Below are 20,579 nucleotides of genomic sequence, written 5' to 3'. Positions count from 1 at the left end.
GAGTCCAGGCCCTATGAATTCCTTCTTCAACAAGAGAGGCAGCCAGGGCTGGGGAATGATGTGTTATGTGTGAGAAGCCATGTGCAGGAAGATTCCAAGGCTGACAGGAAGGAAATGAGACACTTCCAGATGTACCTCCATCAATCAACCACTTAGTTCCAGGCTTCTGCGGGCTTGAAAAGTCCTGAGGAGTCTGATCCACACGTCTCTTCATTTCAAAGGACCTGTGTTAGTCACCTCAACACTCCTCTGGGAGTGTGAAGAGAGGACAGGGGCCACAAAACTGTGATTTCCTAGGTCCTTGTTAGGGAAATTAAAATAGAGGTAGTCCTGTTCAGACTTCAGAAGTAGGGAAGCATGCCTCTGATTGACTTTGACCTTGCCTGGACCCTGCCTGGACTACATGCCTGCCTGCAAGCACACCATCTGATCAAACCAGTGTCCCCTGCACTGCAAGGTAGATGCTTAACCACTAGAAAACCCCCCAAGGTGGCACTTTAAATAAGAAAGGGAGTTGGTCTTGGAATTTCTTAAGCCCCTGGGGACCTGGCTGCTTCCCTGGGGTTTAAGGAATCTTATAATTCACAAGGTGGAACAAGCATTGTAAAAGTTAAAGAAAAACCAGAGCTGCACTTTTGCGCACAAACTGATGACAGAATCAGTTTACAGCCTGGGATTACAAACGGTGATAGGGACAGAATAAAGGGACAAAGTAGATGATTAAGTAGTTAATCCCACTAGGGGAATGTAAGTGAAAAAAATACAGGAGACCCTTGGAAGTTAATGATTACTCAAGAAAGCAGGTTTGCTTAACCACAAAACCAAGCAGGCTTGTTTAGCAACAAAACAATGAGACGGAAGCACAAGACCTGCCCCAAAACAATAAAAAAATGGTGGCATGAGATCCACGTTCTGCTCAGTGAGCTCAGTAAGTTAATGGTCCCTAGGACATGTTCTCTGTACACATAGAAAACAGTAATTTGTAGACCTAGCTTGACCACATACGATAAGGAAATTCCTCTGCTCAACCTAGAGGAGGAGCTGATGATGGAAGCATGATGTCTACTCTAAAAAAGACAAAGGAGATCTTCTCCCCTCCCTACTTTTCCTTTGATTTTAAAAATGTAGCCCAGTAAGTTCTTGGGACATGGCACTCCCTCACCTGACTGTGTTATGCCCAAGTCTCGAAATCTCCCAATGACCACCAGGGAGCCAATATCCGATGCAAAAGCAAGAGAGTTTTTATTACCAAGCTCGAGCTGGGGCTCCCACCAATACCGATGCAGCAGCTATAGGGAGGAGCCCTGAGCTCTGGGTTACATTGCTTATATAGGGTATTATCACGCGAAAAATTCAAAAAACGGGAGTCTCTGGGTCTGACTGGTCACCTTCTGGTGAAGGGTTAGGTGTTGAGTTCTGATTGGTTCTCCTTTCCCGGGCTTGACTCGAATTTCCCGGGCTGGCCAAGGGTTCTGATTGGTTCGCAGGTGGTGGGGTGAGGTCAGGGGATTTCCAAAGGCTCTTTTCCCGGAACCTTACAAAATGGAGTAGCTTTGATTCTTCACCTGCCTGTAAGTTTCATAACATCCTATTCTGATAAATCGTCTCTTATCTATCACTTTGCCTCTCGCTGAATTCTTTCAGCACTGAGACCTACAGGATTATGGTACGCCAAATGGTTTCAGCGGGAGCCTCCAAAGCTGAAGCACTGCCCAGGACCCTTTCCCAGTTGGAACTCCAAATTGCTGTTATTTGGGACTTCCCAGCACTGTTCAAGTCTGGATGTAGGTTTCCGCCCAGTTTGGTGATGTGTACCACTGTTACTTCTGGCTATTGTTTCTATTTCTTTTCTTTTAATGCTGATTGTTGAAATTAAGTTAAATAATCTTCTATTAAATATTGACATTGTTTATTTGTATATAACGAGTGATTTCTTTTGCTAATAAATCCTTTGGACCTAAAACAAAAGTGTTAGTCTCTCAGTTGTGTCCAGCTCTTTGGGACCCCATGGACTGTGTAGCCCACCAGGCTCCTCTGCCCATGGAATTTTCCAAGCAAGAATACTAAAGTAGGTAGCCATTCCCTTCTCCAAGGGATCTTCCCAACCCAGGGATTGAACCCGGTTCTCCCACTTTACAGGCAGATTCTTTACCATCTGAGCTACTACGGAAGCCCCCCCACCCACCCACCCAAGTGGAAAAAAGAAAAAGAAAGTAAAACTTTTTGCAAAACAGCCCTTCCAAACCTCAGTCAGGGACCAAATACCACCTCAGTTGCTACTGTTAGGGGAAGCACACTGATTGAAACCGCCCACCCTGGCCAGGCACCACAGCAACCATTTGCATGAGTTGTTTTATGACAGGAGATCCTGATAAGAAATACGGAACTAATAAGCCACCACCAAAGGGAAGAGTTCAAGAAAGGTTGAAAGGAGACACTGCATGTCCGTCCACTTCCCAGAATCCCTCTCGCTAGCATCCATCTTGGCTGAGGGATGCGTGCACCAGCAGGAAAGGCTCTGAATTAGAATGATTGGCCAAAGACCACCCAGAAACTAATCCCGTCACCATAAAACCCGAGACAGCGAGCCACGCAGCAGAGCAGTTCTCCTAGGTTCCCTTACCCTACTTCTCCACCGGGTGCCCTTTCCCAATAAAATCTCTTGCTTTGTCAGCACATGTGTTTCCTCGGACAATTCATTTCCTAATGTTAGACAAGAGCCCAGTTTCAGGCCCTGGAAGGGGTCCCCCTTCCTGCAACACTACTATGGCATCTCCTGAACCACAGAATGACCAAAGGGGGTGGAAGAGAACTACCCCCCGCCCCACCTCAGTCCCTGTGTTTTCTTGATGAAGAGGCCAAGGTCAAGGGACTAACCCAGGCCACACAATTGTTAGCAGAAATGCCAATGTCTGGCTCTCCTCTCACCCCTCTCACGCCTTCCATAACTGCTGTCTCAGCAGCTGTGCTCTTGGGTGCTGGGCCCTGAACTCAAACTCTGGTCTGGCTCAGACCAGAGGACACTGCCCCCCCAACCCCCACAGTCCCCGCACTGAGAGGTCTTCCCAGTGAGTTCAAAATAGGCTAGAGGGCTGCCACAGCCCCGACCCTCCTCCCCAGGGCTCCCCACCCTGGGCTGGGCGGGGCTCTGGCCCCTGCTGCGCCCTGACAGCTCTTGGTCGCTGCCAGAGAAGGTGATTGCCATGTTTGCAGCTCCTTTCCTTGTTTGGAAAGATGTGGAGGCAGGTGAGGCTGGAGAGAAAGCAGGACTGACAGGTTGTGATCAGTCTCTGCTCCAGAGCAGAGTCTCGCGAAGGCTGGCTGGCTATGGGGCCAGCGCACTGCCTCTGCGCCCCGCATCCTAACGCCGCCCTCCAGGACACCGTGCAGGCCTCCTCTTCCCTATCCTGCAGGCCCCCCACAGCCCCCAAACCCTTGCCTTGGTCCTCTGGTCCTCCCTCTGCCTCCGATAGACTCCTCAGCAAACCCGCACCCCCAGCCAGTAGCCCTCCCCCGCAGGCCGTCCTTTCTGAAGTCTGACTCAAATCTCCGACTCTGGCACAACACCTTGTCCTCGCAAGAAGGAACATTATGCAGTCGTGCTGTTTCCCTTCCCTGCACTCGGAGGGACCCATCTAGACATCAGTCACGTTGGGATTTTTCTCTGCGCCAGACAAGGCAATTTGTGAGGAGCACGGCTTTCTCTCTCTGGCAGGATGCTAAGTGGGAGCCGAGGAGGTGGGGGTGGGGGTGTTCTAGATAGATACCCAAATTAAACATCCAATCTGCCATGTCCTGTGTCATTCAAAGCGATTCGTCTTCTCCCGGGCTCCCCGCTGGGACGGCTCCCAGAAGCCCGCGGACGTGGAGACGCAGTCGTTAGCGGCGCTGTTTATCTGCCTCCACCTCCAAGGAGAACAAATGGACGCCCCGCGGTCCCCCCGCCCCACTGTCATTCAAAGAGCCTGGCTCCGCAGCCAGCCAAAGTGCCTCCCAGGCTGCTGGCGGGAGAAGGACGCGACGGTCAGCGCGGGAGGAGACAATGGCCAGGGGGAGGGGCTTGGGGGTTTCTAGAGACCCCGGCGGTCCGAACTCGATACAGAAAGGCCCCTCCCAACTCCCATTGTTTGCCTCAGTGACTGACTCAGCAGGGAACTGGGGCCCACAGCTGAGGGAAGCCGTGGGTCTTGAGTGTGCACATTCCAGAACCTGGAAGGGACTCTGTTTCTCCTGGGCTTGCTGGGACGCTTCCTCCAACCACCGTCGTCCTCCCCATCCCTGCCCTGCCGCCCGCCACCAAATTGTGTCCCACACCTACCATGTCTGCATTCAGGGGAAAGAAGGGGGGCTTGGGGGTGCATGCCCAAACCCTAGCAAATGGCTTTTTGTTGAATCAGATATTTACAATGTTAAAAGAAAAGTGAAAGTGTTAGTCGCTCAGTTGTGTGGAACTCTTTGTGACCCGCTAGCCTGTCCATGGAATTCTCTGTCCATGGAATTCTCCAGGCAAGAATACTGGAGTAAGTTGCCATTCTCTTCTCCAGGGGAACTTCCCGACCCAGGGATTGAACCCAGGTCTTCTGCTTTGCAGGCTGATTCTTTACTGAGTTACCAGGGAAGTCTGCTTCTTCCCAAACTCAGGTCCTAGGGCTCACTGGAGAATATCGCCATCGGACCAGCAGGAGGCACTCTGCCCAGGCATGGCCAGATGAAGACATTTCCTAGCGGAAAACCAAAGCTGACCTCAGAAAATCAGAAGGTGAGGAGGTAAAGAAGGAGACTCCAGGAGTCCTGACTGTCATTTCCCAAGGGTTCACTGGGATTGGTTGATGGCTACTTCAGCCTTAATCATCCACAGCTCACCTCCCAAGTCCCACTTTTCCCCAAGTCTAAAGATTAGCCAACCAGACTCTCCAGAGTTCATCTTGGCCATCTCCCTGCACCCAGACCTACCCTCTCCAAGACAAGCCATCACCAGCTGGAACAACAGAGAAGGAATGGAGAAGCAAGAGAGAAGTGGGAAGCAGTGTGGCGCTGGGTTTCCTTTGAAATCTTGCTTTGTGCCAAAATAAAAGAAGGAGCTATATAGCATTGGATTCTGGGCTCCCTTACCCAAATGGTAGCAAAATCTTTTCATCTCTTGGCTCTTTGTTTTTGCTCCTGGTTTCTGTTCTCAGCTTTGACACTGATCTCTGTGAATCTGGACCGTTACATGTCCTCTCCCTTCCTCAATTTCCTGTTTCTAAACTGAAAGTTTAGATGCTGATGCCTCAAGGTCCTTCCAGATTCCTTTCTTCTGATCTCCCTCTGGACCCTTGCTTGCCTTCTGGTCTGGGAAAGCAAGGATTAAGGGGGAACAGAGTCCTGGAATCAGTGACACCAGGGCATCCCTGGGTCCTTACGCCCTGCCACTTTGCCCTTAAAAGTTCACTAAGTTGTCATACTGAGCCACCCGACTTTGATTCTGAAAAATTGGTCCTAGAAGTTCAGAGCATTCACAATATTCTCCTGGGTGATAGGGCAAGGAGTTGGGTGTCATCTTGCCCCAGGGCATATCTTGATTCCAAGAGAGGTGGTGACTTGCTTAAGGCTGGAAGGGGCATAGCAGGCCCAGAGACCAAGCGCTCAGTGTGTGGGCCAGAGCTTTCCCCAGCAATGGTACAGAGCTTCCTGTGGGACTGAATGCCTGTATCCCAAGCCCGAGCCTTCCCTGCTGCTCCTTCAGTTGATCCAACTGTTCCTCCCAGTGGCAGTGGTGACCAGTCACTGAGCAGGCCCAGCTGAGTCAATGTTTGCCAGCTGGTAGCGAGAGGAATGACAAATAGGTCCACATGGATGGAGAGGTCCGACACAAAGCTTTGCTAATTCTTCATAAGCTCTGCCTGCCGCCTTTTATATATCAACCTGAAATGTAATTATCTTTATGGCTGGTGGAGTAAATCACCACTGTGTGTCAAAGAGATTTGCTCCTGTGTTTTATTATGTAATATATTAGCTCTACAGTTTTAAGATGTCATTACTTGGCTAATCACATGAAACGTTTTCATGAGCAAATAGTGGTGCTGGCAGGAGCTTAAGACGGAGGAAACCTATGGTTAAGTCCTTCTGGGAAACAGGAGCAAGGCCTCGGGAGTCATCTTGTTCAACCCTCTGCCCCTGGGCTTAGAGAGGTCTAAGCAGGCAGGGGTTCTGCACAATATGAGGAACTTCAAAAGGTAGGAGACAGGGAGCAGGAAATGCTGGTAGGAGCTATGACCCAACAATTTCACTTCTAGCTGTGTACCTAACAAAAGCAAGTGCTTTTGGCGTAAGTCTGTCAAAAGACATGAATAAAAGCATTCAAAGTGACTTGCTCCCTAATAGCCAAAAACTGGAAACAACTTAAATATTGTAGGAGAGGCAATATTTTTCCTCTACCCTTTTGGTTACATACTTGGGCCCTGCAAATTAAACTAACAAACTACAGATTAACAGAAGAAAAGGCATAAAATTACCTTGGTGTTACTAATTATAGGTGCATGGAGCATCATAGAAAAGAAATTAAAACCCAAAGACATAGTTAAATCTAGGGGCTTGTGTACTATTTTAAGAAACAGTAATAATTGAAATATGTGACTAGTAAAAAGAAAAGGGGGATTTGAACTTGTAGGGTGGTAAATTGTGGGAAGGTGACCAAGAAATGCATTAATTTTACATTTGCACCTGAAAGTGATATGTATTCTCTCTCACTATGATTTTGGTAAACAAAATGTAAAGTGGTGTAATAGAAATAACATAGATTCCACAATGAAACCTACCTGGCTTTGAATCCTAACTACGAATTTTTCAATCTGTCATCTTGGACAGATCACTTAAACTCACTAAACCTCAATTTCTACATCTACAAAATAGAAATAGTGCTACTGTGGGAAATAATGAAAAAGCGCGAGCAACCCGCTTCCAACTAAACATGTTCTTTCTTATATCATTCATGTGACCATTCAGTGACCACTGACTGAAACTCCTGCACTGTCCCAGGCACTGGGCCACAGGCTGGCACACAACAGTGCCATGATCTATGGTGAGTTAGCTGTCCTTTTGCCTGCTTAGCATCCAGTAGTCCAACATTCTGATTTCCCTTCTGGGAACCACCCCTCACTCACTTGCTACTGAAGTGGTTCAGCTATGGCTGACTCCCACTCCATCCTCCAGCTCAGGTTATTCCACCATTCTACCCACAGAGAACACTTCTGGAATGGACTTATAGTCCAGCTCGGCTCTGTGAGAATCAGTTCTGAGACTTCCCTGAAACTATTGAGGAAAGAGGTGCTTCTTTTCCACTGAGGATGATTAGCTGGTCAAATGGAGCCCTAGACCTGTTGAAGGATGTCTCTGCCACTTCACTGGGAGAGAGTACGTAAGAATAAAGATGACAGAGAGCTGAGAGAGGAAAAGAGAAAGATTCCAAATGGCCTCATTTAAACACCCAGATCCAGCCATACCAGGACTGAGCTGAGTTTCTGACACTTTGAAATAAAGTAATCCTCACTAATATAGTATTCTAAGAATGACAGAGGATGAGATGGCTGGATGGCATTGCTGACTCGATGCACATGAGTTTGGGTGAACTCTGGGAGTTGGTGATGGACAGGGAGTCCAAGCATGCTGCGATTCATGGGGTCGCAAAGAGTCGGACACGACTGAGCGACTGAACTGAACTGAACATTCAGTGAGTTTTTACTCACCATCTTTTTACTCAGCATTCAGTGAGTTTTTACTCACCATCTTATTTAATCTTCGCAATAACCTTATGAGGTAGGTTGACTAAATGCTCCCTCCAAAAAATTTATGTCAACCTGGAACCTCACAATGTGACCTTATATGGAAGTAGGGTTTTGCAGATGTGTTTTTTGCAAAATTAGTTATGATGTGGTCATACTGGATTTAGGTGAGTCCTAAATCCTATATCTGATGTCATTATAAGAAGAGGAGAAGACGTGGGGGGAGAGGAGAGAAAGAGAAGAATATCATGTAAGGATGGAGGCAGAGATTGGAAGGGTGCAGCGACCAGCCAAGGAGCACCAAGGAGTGCTGGGAGCCATCAGAAGCAGAAGAGGCGCAGAAAGAGTTCTTCCCTAGAGCCTTTAGAGGGAGAACAGCCTTGCCAACCCCTTGATTTCTAATTTCTAGCTTCCAGAGCTGTCAGAGAACACATTTCTGTTGTCTTCAGCCACCCAGTTTGTGGTAATTTGTTATAGCAGCCCTGGGAAGCTAATACTGCAGATAACGATCATCATTATTGTTGAAAATGAGAAAACTCAGGCTAAAGAAGTTAAGTAACTTGCCTGAGGTCCGACAGCTTATTTAACCAGAGGCAGGGCTTAACCCCAAGCAGACTCCAGAGCTGTCTCTCTTCATCATTAGATGCTACAGATCAGGCAACATATAAATGCTAGTTAATTTCCTTCAAGGACCGTGTTTTATTATTCTTTGCATCCTCCACGCCTCACTTGGTGTCTAACATTTAGTAGATGTTTAACAACCATTGGTGAGTTAAAATCATTGAGAGCCCTACTGAGAAGGGCATTGAGAGCACAAAGAGGGTTCAGACCCAGCCCTCGACCTCCAAGGGTTACAATCTAGGCCATAGAAGAAACATGTGCTCAGGGCTGAGTGAGAGCTTAAAAGTAATCCCTGGAGGAGCTCTGAGAAGGGAGAACACTAAGAGCTGAGCCAGAAGAAGGCTTCATGAAAGAGACTGACCTTGATTGGGTCTCTGAGGAACTTGGGGAAGAAGAGGTGAAAGACTGATAAACAAAGGGAGGTCATGAGAAAAGTCTCAGAGGGAGGACTTGGTGTGATCAATCTGCAGCAGGGAGTAAAATCAGGAGAGGTGGGTGATGTGCTGGGAGGAGTCTGGTGGGGCCAAACCACGGGAGCTGTTGCGGGTCAGGCAGGCACTTGGACGTGAACTAGTAGCAGGTTCCTATAGGCCTTGGTGGCGGCAGTTCTTGAACACGTTGCTGCTAGAAACGGAGACTTGACTAAGATCTGTGCTACCTGAGGTCAGGCAGTGCCGTCTGCCTCGTGCTGGCCAGCGGACTGTAGGTCTAAGTGTCACCTCCAGTGGAAACAGAGAAGAGCAGGTTCGAATTCTGCCAGTCTGTTCACTCTTTGTGGCACGAGCAGCCTATGTTAGATGGTACCATCACCAGAATCTAAGCTGCTTGGATCGGTAGGGACAGCGGTCCTAGAGAGCTATGAGCATTTTTGTGAACAAGAAACAATGCGTATATACTAAGTCATTTCGATAAGGGTCTTTTGTTACCAAGTCATAAATCTTGCCTTCCCTGACTAACACAAAGTGCTAACACATTAACAATGGTTAATGGCGACTGCAGCAGCCAATGCCCTAGGCTCTGCTTCTTTAACTTTGGAGCAACAATCAGAGTAATAGCACCTGACGGCATTTCAAATTGAGAGAAAAATAATGGATTTTCAACTAACCATGCCATGGGAGAATTGTTAAAATAATAATCCAGAAGCCGGGAAGATTTCTGATACAGACTTAGAAGTCACAAAATAAAGAATTGATCATTTTAGCCTCATCAAAATAAAAAATATGCTTTGTGGAAAAAAATCACCTGTATCTGTCAAGATAGGCTAGTTATGCTGCAGCAAGAAAAAAAAGTCAAAATCTTGGTGGCACAGAACAGCAAAGGTTTGTTTCTTGCCTACACTGCATGTCCTCGTGCAGCTTGGCCGGGGTCCCTGCTCCGTGCTGTCTCTCTCGGCACCCTTACTTTGGGCTCCCCAGCTGAAGGCCTAGCCATCGCTGCTGATGCCGATTGCCACGGCAGGAGGAAAGAGAAAACACAAAGCACCGGCGATTCGGGCTTCAGCCCAGAAGTGACAAACACGCTTCTGTTCACGTGTAATTGGCCAAAGCACATCACACAACTGCCCCTGGTCAAGAAGGCAGGAGATATAATACTGTCTCAGGGAGAGAAACTGGATATTCCTGTTCAGAAATACACAAAAGCAACAGGCTTAACCACTAGAAACAGCTTTAGACTTTCCTATTAGAGACAAAGAGCTAATTTCTCTGATAAGTAAAAAGCACCCACAAATCATCACGAAAATGACACTATCCAGTAGAAAAACAGGCAAAAGATGCAGAAACTTTACATAAAGAAGGAATTAAAGATGCTTTAACTCACACAGTAAGAAAACTGCAAATGAAAATTACATTGAGATACCATTTTTCAGCCATCAAATTGGTGAGAGTGGGCAAACAAGCTCAGACACTGCTGATGGGCTATAAATTGGGAGTGGAGAGCAATTTGGCATATGTTCTCCCACTCTTAGAAATGGAGAGACTTCCTTGTTGGTCCAGTGACTAAGATTCCACGCTCCCAATACAGGGAGCCCAGGTTCGATCCCTGGTCAGGGAACTGGATCCCACATGTTCCAACTAAGTGTTCGCATGCCACAATTAAAGATCTCACCTGGTGCAGTTGAATAAATAGATATTTTTTAAAAGAAGAAGAAAAAACGGGAAATGCCTCCTGCGGATGTGCTCACACATAAAGGAAATGATATTTGTTCAAACTTCTTCACTGCATTGTCTGTAATAACAAATGATTAGGGAAGAACTTACTGCCTTTTGATACAGAACTGATTAAATAATTTAAATTGCATAAATAATTTCCCACTATCCAAGGGAATACTATACATATATAAAAAGAATGAAAAGTTTTTTTTTTTCTGGTAACAATATGGAACAGTCTCTCAGATTTAATGTTAAATGAATAAAAGAAGCTGCTGAACAGTGTGTATTGTATGCCACTGTTTGTGTAAAAAAGAGAAAAATACATATTCATAGTTGTTTATATATGCTAGAAGTATCCTCCCCAAATACACTTAAAGTGGAAAATATTCATTGCCTCTGAGGAGAGAATTGAAATTCTCCTTCTGTACCTTTTATGTTGTGAAATAATATGGGACTATATCTTTAAATAATAATAAAATTTAAAAATAAAAGAGAGAGCTGACCTAGCTGTTTTAATCCTAGGTATATACCCTCAAAATATAAACAGACAGCCACACAAAAACTTGTACACAAATATTCATAATAGCCAAAAGATGGAAACTACCCAAATGTCTATCAGTTGATGAATGGATAAATAAAATATAGTAGCCAGGCTTCAGCAATACGTGAACCGTGAACTTCCTGATGTTCAAGCTGGTTTTAGAAAAGGCAGAGGAACCAGAGATCAAATTGCCAACATCCGCTGGATCATGGAAAAAGCAAGAGAGTTCCAGAAAAACATCTATTTCTGCTTTATTGACTATGCCAAAGCCTTTGACTGTGTGGATCACAATAAACTGTGGAAAATTCTGAGAGATGGGAATACCAGACCACCTGACCTGCCTCTTGAGAAATCTGTATGCAGGTCAGGAAGCAACAGTTAGAACTGGACGTGGAACAACAGACTGGTTCCAAATAGGAAAAGGAGGACGTCAAGGCTGTATATTGTCACCCTGCTTATTTAACTTATATGCAGAGTACATCATGAGAAACACTGGACTGGAAGAAACACAAGCTGGAATCAAGATTGCCGGGAGAAATATCAATAACCTCAGATATGCAGATGACACCACCCTTATGGCAGAAAGTGAAGAGGAACGAAAAAGCTTTTTGATGAAAGTGAAAGTGGAGAGTGAAAAAGTTGGCCTAAAGCTCAACATTCAGAAAATGAAGATCATGGCATCCGGTCCCATCACTTCATGGGAAATCGATGGGGAAACAGTGGAAACAGTGTCAGACTTTATTTTGGGGGGCTCCAAAATCACTGCAGATGGTGATTGCAGCCATGAACTTAAAAGACGCTTACTCTTTGGAAGGAAAGTTATGACCAACCTAGATAGTATATTCAAAAGCAGAGACATTACTTTGCCGACTAAGATCCGTCTAGTCAAGGCTATGGTTTTTCCTGTGGTCATGTATGGATGTGAGAGTTGGACTGTGAAGAAGGCAGAGCGCTGAAGAATTGATGCTTTTGAAGTGTGGTGTTGGAGAAGACTCTTGAAAATCCCTTGGACTGCAAGGAGATCCAACCAGTCCATTCTGAAGGAGATCAGCCCTGGGATTTCTTTGGAAGGAATGATACTAAAGCTGAAGCTGCAGTACTTTGGCCACCTCATGCGAAGAGTTGACTCATTGGAAAAGACTCTGATGCTGGGAGGGATTGGGGGCAGGAGGAGAAGGGGACGACCGAGGATGAGATGGCTGGATGGCATCATGGACTCGATGGACATGAGTCTGAGTGAACTCCGGGAGATGCTGATGGACAGGGAGACCTGGCGTGCTGCAACTCATGGGGTCGTGAAGAGTCAGACATGACTGAGCGACTGAAATGAACTGAACTGAACTGAACTGAGTATATCCATACAATGGATTAATATTCAGCCAGAAAAATAAGTTAATTACTGATACATGCTACAATACAGATGAAACTGGAAAACATTATGCTGAGTAAAAGAAGCCAGACACAAAAAATACATATTGTATGATTGCACTTAAATGCAAATATTTAGAATTAGGCAAATCTATAGAAACAGAAAGTAGATTCTTGGTTGCCTGGGTCGGGGTCAGGTTTGAGGGAGAAATAGGTAGTTGACTGCTAATTGGGCACCAGCTTTCTTTTTAGAATGATGAAAATATTCTAAAATTGATCGTGGTAATGTTGCACAACTCTGTGAATATACCTAAAGACATTGAATTTCACACCTTAAATGGGTGAGTCGTGTGAGTTATATTTCACGAAAGTCAGTTTTTCGTTTTTTGAAGAAGAAAGGAGAGGTAAAAAATGGCCCAGAGGACAGTGCCTGAGGACACATCTCACTCTACTCCCACCCACCCCCACCTGCCCCAGGATTCACATGCCCACTGAAATATTCCACTCATGCGTCTCACAAGAAACCCAACAGGGCAGCTGTCAGCCCAGGGTCCCCCAAATGCACGAGCTTTCAGGCAGCTGGCTTCTTTGGGAAGAGATCTGGGAACAATGTAGGGCTGGGGCCCAGGAAGAGTGAAATAGGGACGAGAAAGGCTGGCCCAAGCCGTCTTAATTGAGCTGGTTACCGCTGGGGACAACTGAGGCTCAGTCCTGCTGGAGACCCTGCAAACCAAGCAGAACGCACCAGCACAGGGGAAGCGGAGTGGAATGGTTCCAATAGCAGAGAAACACCGGACAGAGAGCAGTACAGGCCAGGTGCCGACTGACCACACCTGCCGTGACAACCAAAATACGGTAGTAACAGAATAGTGGGCTGGGAGCTGAAGATGAGAGTGGGCAGCCTGCCAGCCCCTCTGGAGCCTCCTTACTTCCGACTCAAAGAGCTGTCCCCTGCTACCTGATTCTCCAGCCTCGACAGAGAATACCACCACACCATTTCCACGAGCCAAACCCATCCTCAGATAACAGATACCTGCCGCCTTTGTGGATTCTCAGAAGCGTGTGCTCTAGGCCATTGAATGCACCAGATGTGTTTGTTTGTTGGTTCTTTTTAAATAGGAGGCGTTCTGAGCTGAGTCTGGCGCATGGGGAATCATCAGGCTGTGGGCTGCTGTTTAGGTCAACGGTGAGGAGTGATTGGAAAGCGAGACATCTGGCTGATGTAAACTGAGTGACGGCAGCACCCGGGGGGTTTAAGAGATGCCCTGAGTCCTGACGGTGCTGCTGCCTCAGAAGTAGGGGTTGTTCTCAGCACAACACTCATTCCAATGAGGAGGATGTTGTGGGTAGGGTGGCCCCAGCCCAGGGTATTATTATTGTTTAGTCGCTAAGTTGTATTCGACTCTTTTGCAACCCCTTGGACTGTAGCCCACCAGTCTCCTTTATCTATGGGATTTCCCAGGCAAGAATACTGGAGTGGGTTGCTGTTTCCTTTTCCAGGGGCTCTTCCCAACCTAGGGATCGAACCCCCATCTCCTGCATTGGCAAGCAGATTCTTTACCACTGGGCCACTGGGGAAGCTCCCCTGCCCAGGGTGAGGAGAAAGTAAAATGCCCGGGTCTCTCCCCAGAGAGTTGATACTCAGGCTTCCCTGAAGCCAGCCCCTTCTTGGTACATGCCGTGTTGCTGGGTACTTTCTAGTGTCTCAAAGGAAGCCTGGAAACTGGCTCCATCTGCCTTGCTGGGGTGGCCGGGATGGGGGTGAGAGCTGGAGAAGGGAGCCAGTTCTGTTTTTCGTGCTGCAGCCGCAGGTGCCCACAGCAGAGTGCCCTGCAGCTGACAATATCGGGGTGGCTGCTTCCCACCAACTCCACGCTTGTGGAAGGAAAGAGCACCGTGAACCAAGAAGCAAGATCTTTATTAACCAAGACCAAAGACCCAAGCAGAAGGGACCTGACCAGGCCACCAACCCAGGGAGGAGCCCCTTCAGGAAAAAGCAGTTCCTCGGAGTGGTGCTCAGATAAGCAAGACCCTGTGGACCCCCCAGGCCTGAGCCCAAAGAACTAATGCTGCCATCCTCAACTCACTCTGTTCACCCACCAACCACTTCTCAGGGGCAAGCTGGCCCAAGGAGGACTGGGATCCCGTTACCTCCAAAACCTAGAACATCCTTCTCCCCGCCTAGCTGATGTTCAGCATCTCTGAGGGGTGGGGCCTGCTTTTCTCTAAGTCCTCCAACAAGAAGTCTGATTCATTCCTCTTCTGGACTAATGGTGAAGGTGATGTAAAGATGGGGCAGAGGCTAGAGTGAGGGAGCCAGAAGCCAAGAACACCTGGGGCCCCTGGAAGCTGGAAGATGCAGGAAGGATCCTCCCCTGGAACCTTCGGAGGGATCATGGCTCTGCCAGCTCTGATTTTAGACCTCTGGACGCTATGACTGTGAGAGAATTTGTTTCCATTGTTTTAAGCCAGGCAGTATGTGGTCTTTGTTACAGCCATTCTAGGAAACTGTTACAGCCCCTTAAAAAAGAACCCCCCAAATAAAAAGTGTTCCTATCTGTGAGAACCACAAGATGGTGAGACAGGCATGCAGAGGAGTCAAAGCCTTGCTTCCCAAACCAGGGTTCAAAAACCCCTCAAAGTCCTGTGAGCACATGGAGAACTTGGTCAAACAGCCAGCTCCCTGGAATGTGAACGCACTCAAAGAACCGCAGGAGAAAATCAAGTGATTTAACTGATGAGTAATTTAAAGCAAATGAGACGTGCTTTGTGGAACAGAATGCCTGATGTGCCTGAATTTTTTTTCAGATGAGAAAGGAGGTTAGAGCAAAACTGTTTGCGGGCTGTGCCCTAGACTCCCCTGTGATCACTACTGCCGTGGGGTGTCCCAACTCTTCTCGAGGGTAGAGGGGTTTCTCATAAGGAAAGTCCAGAGGGATGGGAGGTGATTCCCCAGACACCACACGAGGAGACTCAGCTCCTCATCTTAGAACGAAAAGGCTCTCAGGAGTGCCCTGAGGTGAGGACAGGCAATGGACAGGGCGAAACAATCGAGCGCTCATCTGACTTCTTGTCCTGATACCAAGCTCCCCAGCTGACCCCTTAACCTTCTGTATCTGATCATCTGGTCTGTGTCAAATGGGCCTCAGACCCTAAGGGTGGCCTGAGGAAGCCCAAGGTGCCATCAGACCTCAGCAAGGAGACTTCTTTCCCGGAGGTTGTTGGGGGCGGGTCGGGAAGAGTAATGGGAGAAGGGGGAGACTGGGCTACAAGGGAAAGTGTTTTTCTGCAGGGTGGGTAGAGGGCACAAGACCCTCTAGGTTAGGAGAAGCAAGAGAAGGCCCTTCTCCACACAGGTGTCCCAAGTCTCTGCTGGGGTGCTATTCCTGAGACTCTGCTGGCTCTGAGCCCCACTCTCAGCACTGATCCCCCAAGACTCCCCCAGAGCTGATTCCCCAGGACGGAACCAAGGGCTCTGTCCCTCTTCTTCTCCCTTCTCCTCCTGCCAGGCCTGGGCTTGGAGGGAGGCTGCTGGGAAGTTGGCACTGGGCTCTGGAGCTAATAAATGTTGACATTTGGAGGGTGGGAGCCATGGGGGTGTTTTATTGGTGTAAATGTGATGCAAGCAGGATTCGAGACTCCCCAGTTGCTCCCGGAATAGAGTTAGTGAAGGAAGAATGACGAGGCCCCTCTGCCTTCTGCCACTCAACTTAGGATTTGATTAAAAGCACCTTCCTGGTGATAAAGACAGAATTGAAGAAGTGGCCTGCTGTCTCTGTGTCTGCCATGAGGGGAAAGGAGGGCGAAGGGAGGAGGCCTCAGTCCTCTCTGACCTGCCTCCTTGCCTATCTTCCTGGGAGCACCCTAAACTTTTCTCTGCAGACCTGCCCCTCCCCAAGACCTGAGCTCTGGAAGCTTCTTCTGCCCCCAGGCCCCTCACCACCTCTCACTCCTCTATCTTGTGAGCTCAGACCCTCCCTACTTCCCTGTCTCTCTGGCATAGGATCCTGTGATGGTTTGGGGCTGAGAACTGACCCTGGGGCAGGCAGGGACTAACCCCCTAGGCACCATACAGTCCTGTCTCTCCTGATCCAAGGTTCCATCCTTGGTCCCAGAGGCCAGATGGCTCTCAGATCAAAACCAGGATGGAGAAGAAGGGTCTCAGGAGGCCTACCTGTCTTGCATTTCTCTGGCCCAACCACAAAGAGAGAACTGGGTGCCACGTGGAGTCAAGGAGGAGCTGGGGGACAGCAACGGGTCCATGAGGCCGACCAGCCCTCGGTGGTCAAGGATAGCAGCTCCAGGACCATAAACAGGCCCTGTTTTCTTGCTGCTTGTAGGTGTGGCAAGCCTTTCCTTGCTGATCTCCTTGGTGTTTATGGACTTTTCAGCCAGGCCCTTTCTTTAGCCCCTCCTGCAGGGCCCTAGGCCACAGCCCATGCCCACTTCTTCCCACCCTGCTTCCTCCACCCCTGGCCTACCCCATGTCACTACTTTCATCCCAGCTGCATTCTCCCACCTGGGCCTGCAGGTGCCCAGCTTCCCTGTGGGCCACACAGCCCAGACACCTCTGAGCAACACCCCCTTCACCTCCACTCTGGGTCCTCCAGGAGGACCATCCCCAGCCTTCCTGGAGGTCAGGCCTGGACCTGCTCCGTCCGTGCCAGGAGGAGACCCCGTAGAGGGGTGCCTGTGTGTGTACAGGCGTGTGAATGCAAGCCAGAGGTGAGATGCGCGTAAGTACATGATGGCTTATGTACTTCAATACTCTTATTCGGCCTCAACTTTCTCCATACTGGAGACTAATCCCCAAAAGAAGGTTCCAGAATCCAGCCATGCTCACCCCAGCCTCTGCCATGTCCATGACGGCTTCCAGGAAGTGAACAGTAACCATGGCCTGGCGCTGAGCTGTGGCTTTACATGAACGATTTTATTTAATCCTTGTAACAACCCCAATGGGAAAGGCACTATCACTATTCCCATTTTACAGATAAGGAAAACTGAGTAGTTCTGCCGAGGGACCAGAAAGCCGTCGGCCCGTGGGGCTGGCCCCAGCTCTGAGTCCACAGCTCACCGGCAAAGCCCTCTGCTGGAGGGCAGGCTGGCCCACACCTGGGTCAGTGAGCAGAGCATCAGAGATGGTCCTCTGGGAAGTCCTCCCCCATCACCCCATGAAATGCCCCCAAGTATGTCATCTTCAGGCCCCTGCCCTCTGCTCTTGGAGAGAGTCCCACCTGCTCGGCACCAGTGCCCTAATGCTGCACCTGGTGGGCACCATGCACCACACCACAGCCACTCAGGGAACTTTAAAATATTTTTTTTAATGCTTTTATTATGGAACATTTCAGAAGCTGGTATTAAAAAAAAAAAACCCATGTACCATTACCCAGCTTCAAAATTTATGAAAATTTTATTCATCTTATTTCTCTCCCCCACACACATTTTGCTTTCTGAAGTATTTTAAAGCAAATCTCAGACATCATCTCATTTCACCTGTAAATACTTCCATATGTATCTCTAACAGATAAGGACTTTGCTTCCTTTAACCTAATTGCAATACCATTAACACACTTAACAAAATTAGCCATGGTTCTTTAATAATATCAAGCATTCTGTCTATGTGCAAATTTCCCCAGTTGCCTCAACAATTATTTTCTACAGTTGATTTGTTCAAATCTTGATGCAAACAAGGCTTGCCTGTGGTACTTGGTTGAGGTATCTTTGGCGTTAACATCCTCCACCATCATCTTTGGGCAGGTTTTCTGTGCTATGGAAGGGCCCACGTTCTAACTGGCTGAGCCCATCCCCACAGTGTGTTTAACATCTGTTTCAATACCTGAGAGTGTTTCAAAACTGTAACGTAGGTCACATCACTCTCCTGCTTAAAACTCCTCTGTGGTTTCCCATCACCCTAAAAGAAAGTCCACATCCGCTTCTGGATCCACAGGGACCTGCCTATGAATGACTCCTGATTCCCTCTCAGACTTCACTTCCCTTCTCCCTGCTCCTCCTACACAGGCTAATCTTCCTTGCTTGTGGCCCCTCTGTTTTTGTGTCCACTACGCTTCTCAGAATCTGTAGTCAGGGACTTTCTGGGTTGTCTAGTGGTTAAGAATCTGCTTGCCAGTGCAGGGGATGCAGGTTCAATCCCTGATCAGGGAATAAGATCCCAATAATCAGGGCAACTAAGCTCAGGCACCACAACTAGAGAGTCACCTGCTGCAATGAGGACTCAGTGCAGCCAAAATTGAAAACAAACGGACAAAACTTAAAAAAAAAGAGTCTGCAGTTGCTTTTGCTGTTTGTTTGTTTCCTTGTGTTTTAACAGCCTTCTCCCTCCCCCACTACCCAGAATACAGGCTTTCTGAAGGCACAACTGCATCTCACTGGTATCTAGACTTGGAACAGAGTAGGTGCTCAAGTATTTGATGATTGAGAGAATGAATGGAAGTAGGGCAGAAATAAAGAAGAGGTTTGTCTTTCAGAAGGTTCGCAATCTGGTTGGAGAGGCAGCAATTCAAGAATGCAAGACCTTTTAATCAATCAATCAGTCAAAATCCATTAAGCACCAGCTAATAACTCCACCCTTTTTCAGGCATGGAGGGAATATCTTAGGTGTTAACAGATCTTGGTTAAAGGATAACTGGGTGCACTTTCTAAGTTAGAGTGGAAATATACAAGGCTTAATGCGGGAGGGAGTCCTGAGCTGAGCCTCCATCAGAAAACCCCCTGAGCTTGCCTTGGTGTAGCAGGTTCCCAAAGGATGTCTGGGAGGTAGTGCCAGTGTTATGATTCTCCTCTTTTGAGGGATAAGGAATTTGAGACTCAACTATTTGCCCAGGCCCTATGGGTAGCTGGGCTTCCCTGGTGGCTCAGATGGCAAAGAATCTGCCTTCAATGCAGGGGACTCAGGTTTGATCCCTGGGTCAGGAAGATCCCATGGAAAAGGGAATGCCAACCCACTCCAGTATTCTTGCCTAGAGAATTCCACGGACAGAGGCGTAGTCCATGGGATGCCAAAGAGTCAGACATGACTGAGCGACTAACACTTTCGTTTGCGGGTATATATATAGTATATATATAGTAGGGGACAGAACCAGGACTGCAGGTAGTCCTCCCCTCCCTGCTGGGCAGGCAGGCACAGTGAGGAGGAAAGTAGAAGGGAAGGAGGCGGCAGGGAGGGCAAAGGCCAGGAGGACAGAAGAAGCAGAGGCCAGGGAGGGCGACTTGAAGGCCAGAAGTGTAGACCTCAAGCGGGAGAGACTCTCCATCAGTCCTGCCCCATTGGGTGGGGGCATCTCAGCCCTGGCTCAGGGACCAGAGCCTCCGTGAGCAGGAGTGAGTGCTTCCTGTGCCTGACTCTGGGTTGCAGCCTCCAGAAGCCTCACTCCCTGAACCTCAGACTCACTGCTTTATGGTATAATTTTTAATTTAGACAAAAGACTTCACTTGGCCTTGTATGGTTCCAGGCAGACATGTTTTTACTGTTTTGATCTCTACTGTTTTATTAAGTAATCCTTTAGTGGTTTTTTCCTGGTCTTATTTACTTTACTTTTTTTTTCTTTTCTTTCTTTTGCTTTTAAATACAAATAGAGAGGCAGCAGCAGCATCAAGGTGAGGCCAAGAGGAAGCTAATAAGACCTGGGGCCCCAAACCATGAGCCTTGCCCCCCAAAGAAATCCCCAGGAAAGATTGATTTTAAAATGGCCTGGTTGAGCAGCATGGAGATTCTCAGGGTACATTACCCTTGCAGAAGATGAGATAACCACCCTTCATGGCAACAGGGTATTTTAACATTTCTGGGGAGATAAGTGACATCTTTTTTCTTAAATATATATATTTTATGTTTTTTTTTTGGCTGTGCTGGGCTTTTGTTGCTTCATGAGGCTTTCTCTAGTTGTGGTGAGTGGCCTGCTCACTCAGCGGTTTCTCCTGTCCCAGAGCACTGCTCTAGAGCACACAGGCTTCAGGATTTGTGGTCCACAGGTTTAGTTACTCTGCGTCACATGGGATCTTCCAAGACTAGGGATCAAACTTATGTCCCCTGTCCTGGCAAGTAGATTCTTAACCACTGGACCACCAGGGAAATCCATAAGTGACGCAGATGGATCCGTTCTGACATGAAGACACACTTGATGT

Source organism: Ovis canadensis, chromosome 15 (genome assembly GCF_042477335.2).
Source record: "Ovis canadensis isolate MfBH-ARS-UI-01 breed Bighorn chromosome 15, ARS-UI_OviCan_v2, whole genome shotgun sequence".
Lineage (NCBI taxonomy): Eukaryota > Metazoa > Chordata > Mammalia > Artiodactyla > Bovidae > Ovis > Ovis canadensis.
Note: the sequence above shows the minus strand (reverse complement) of the source record.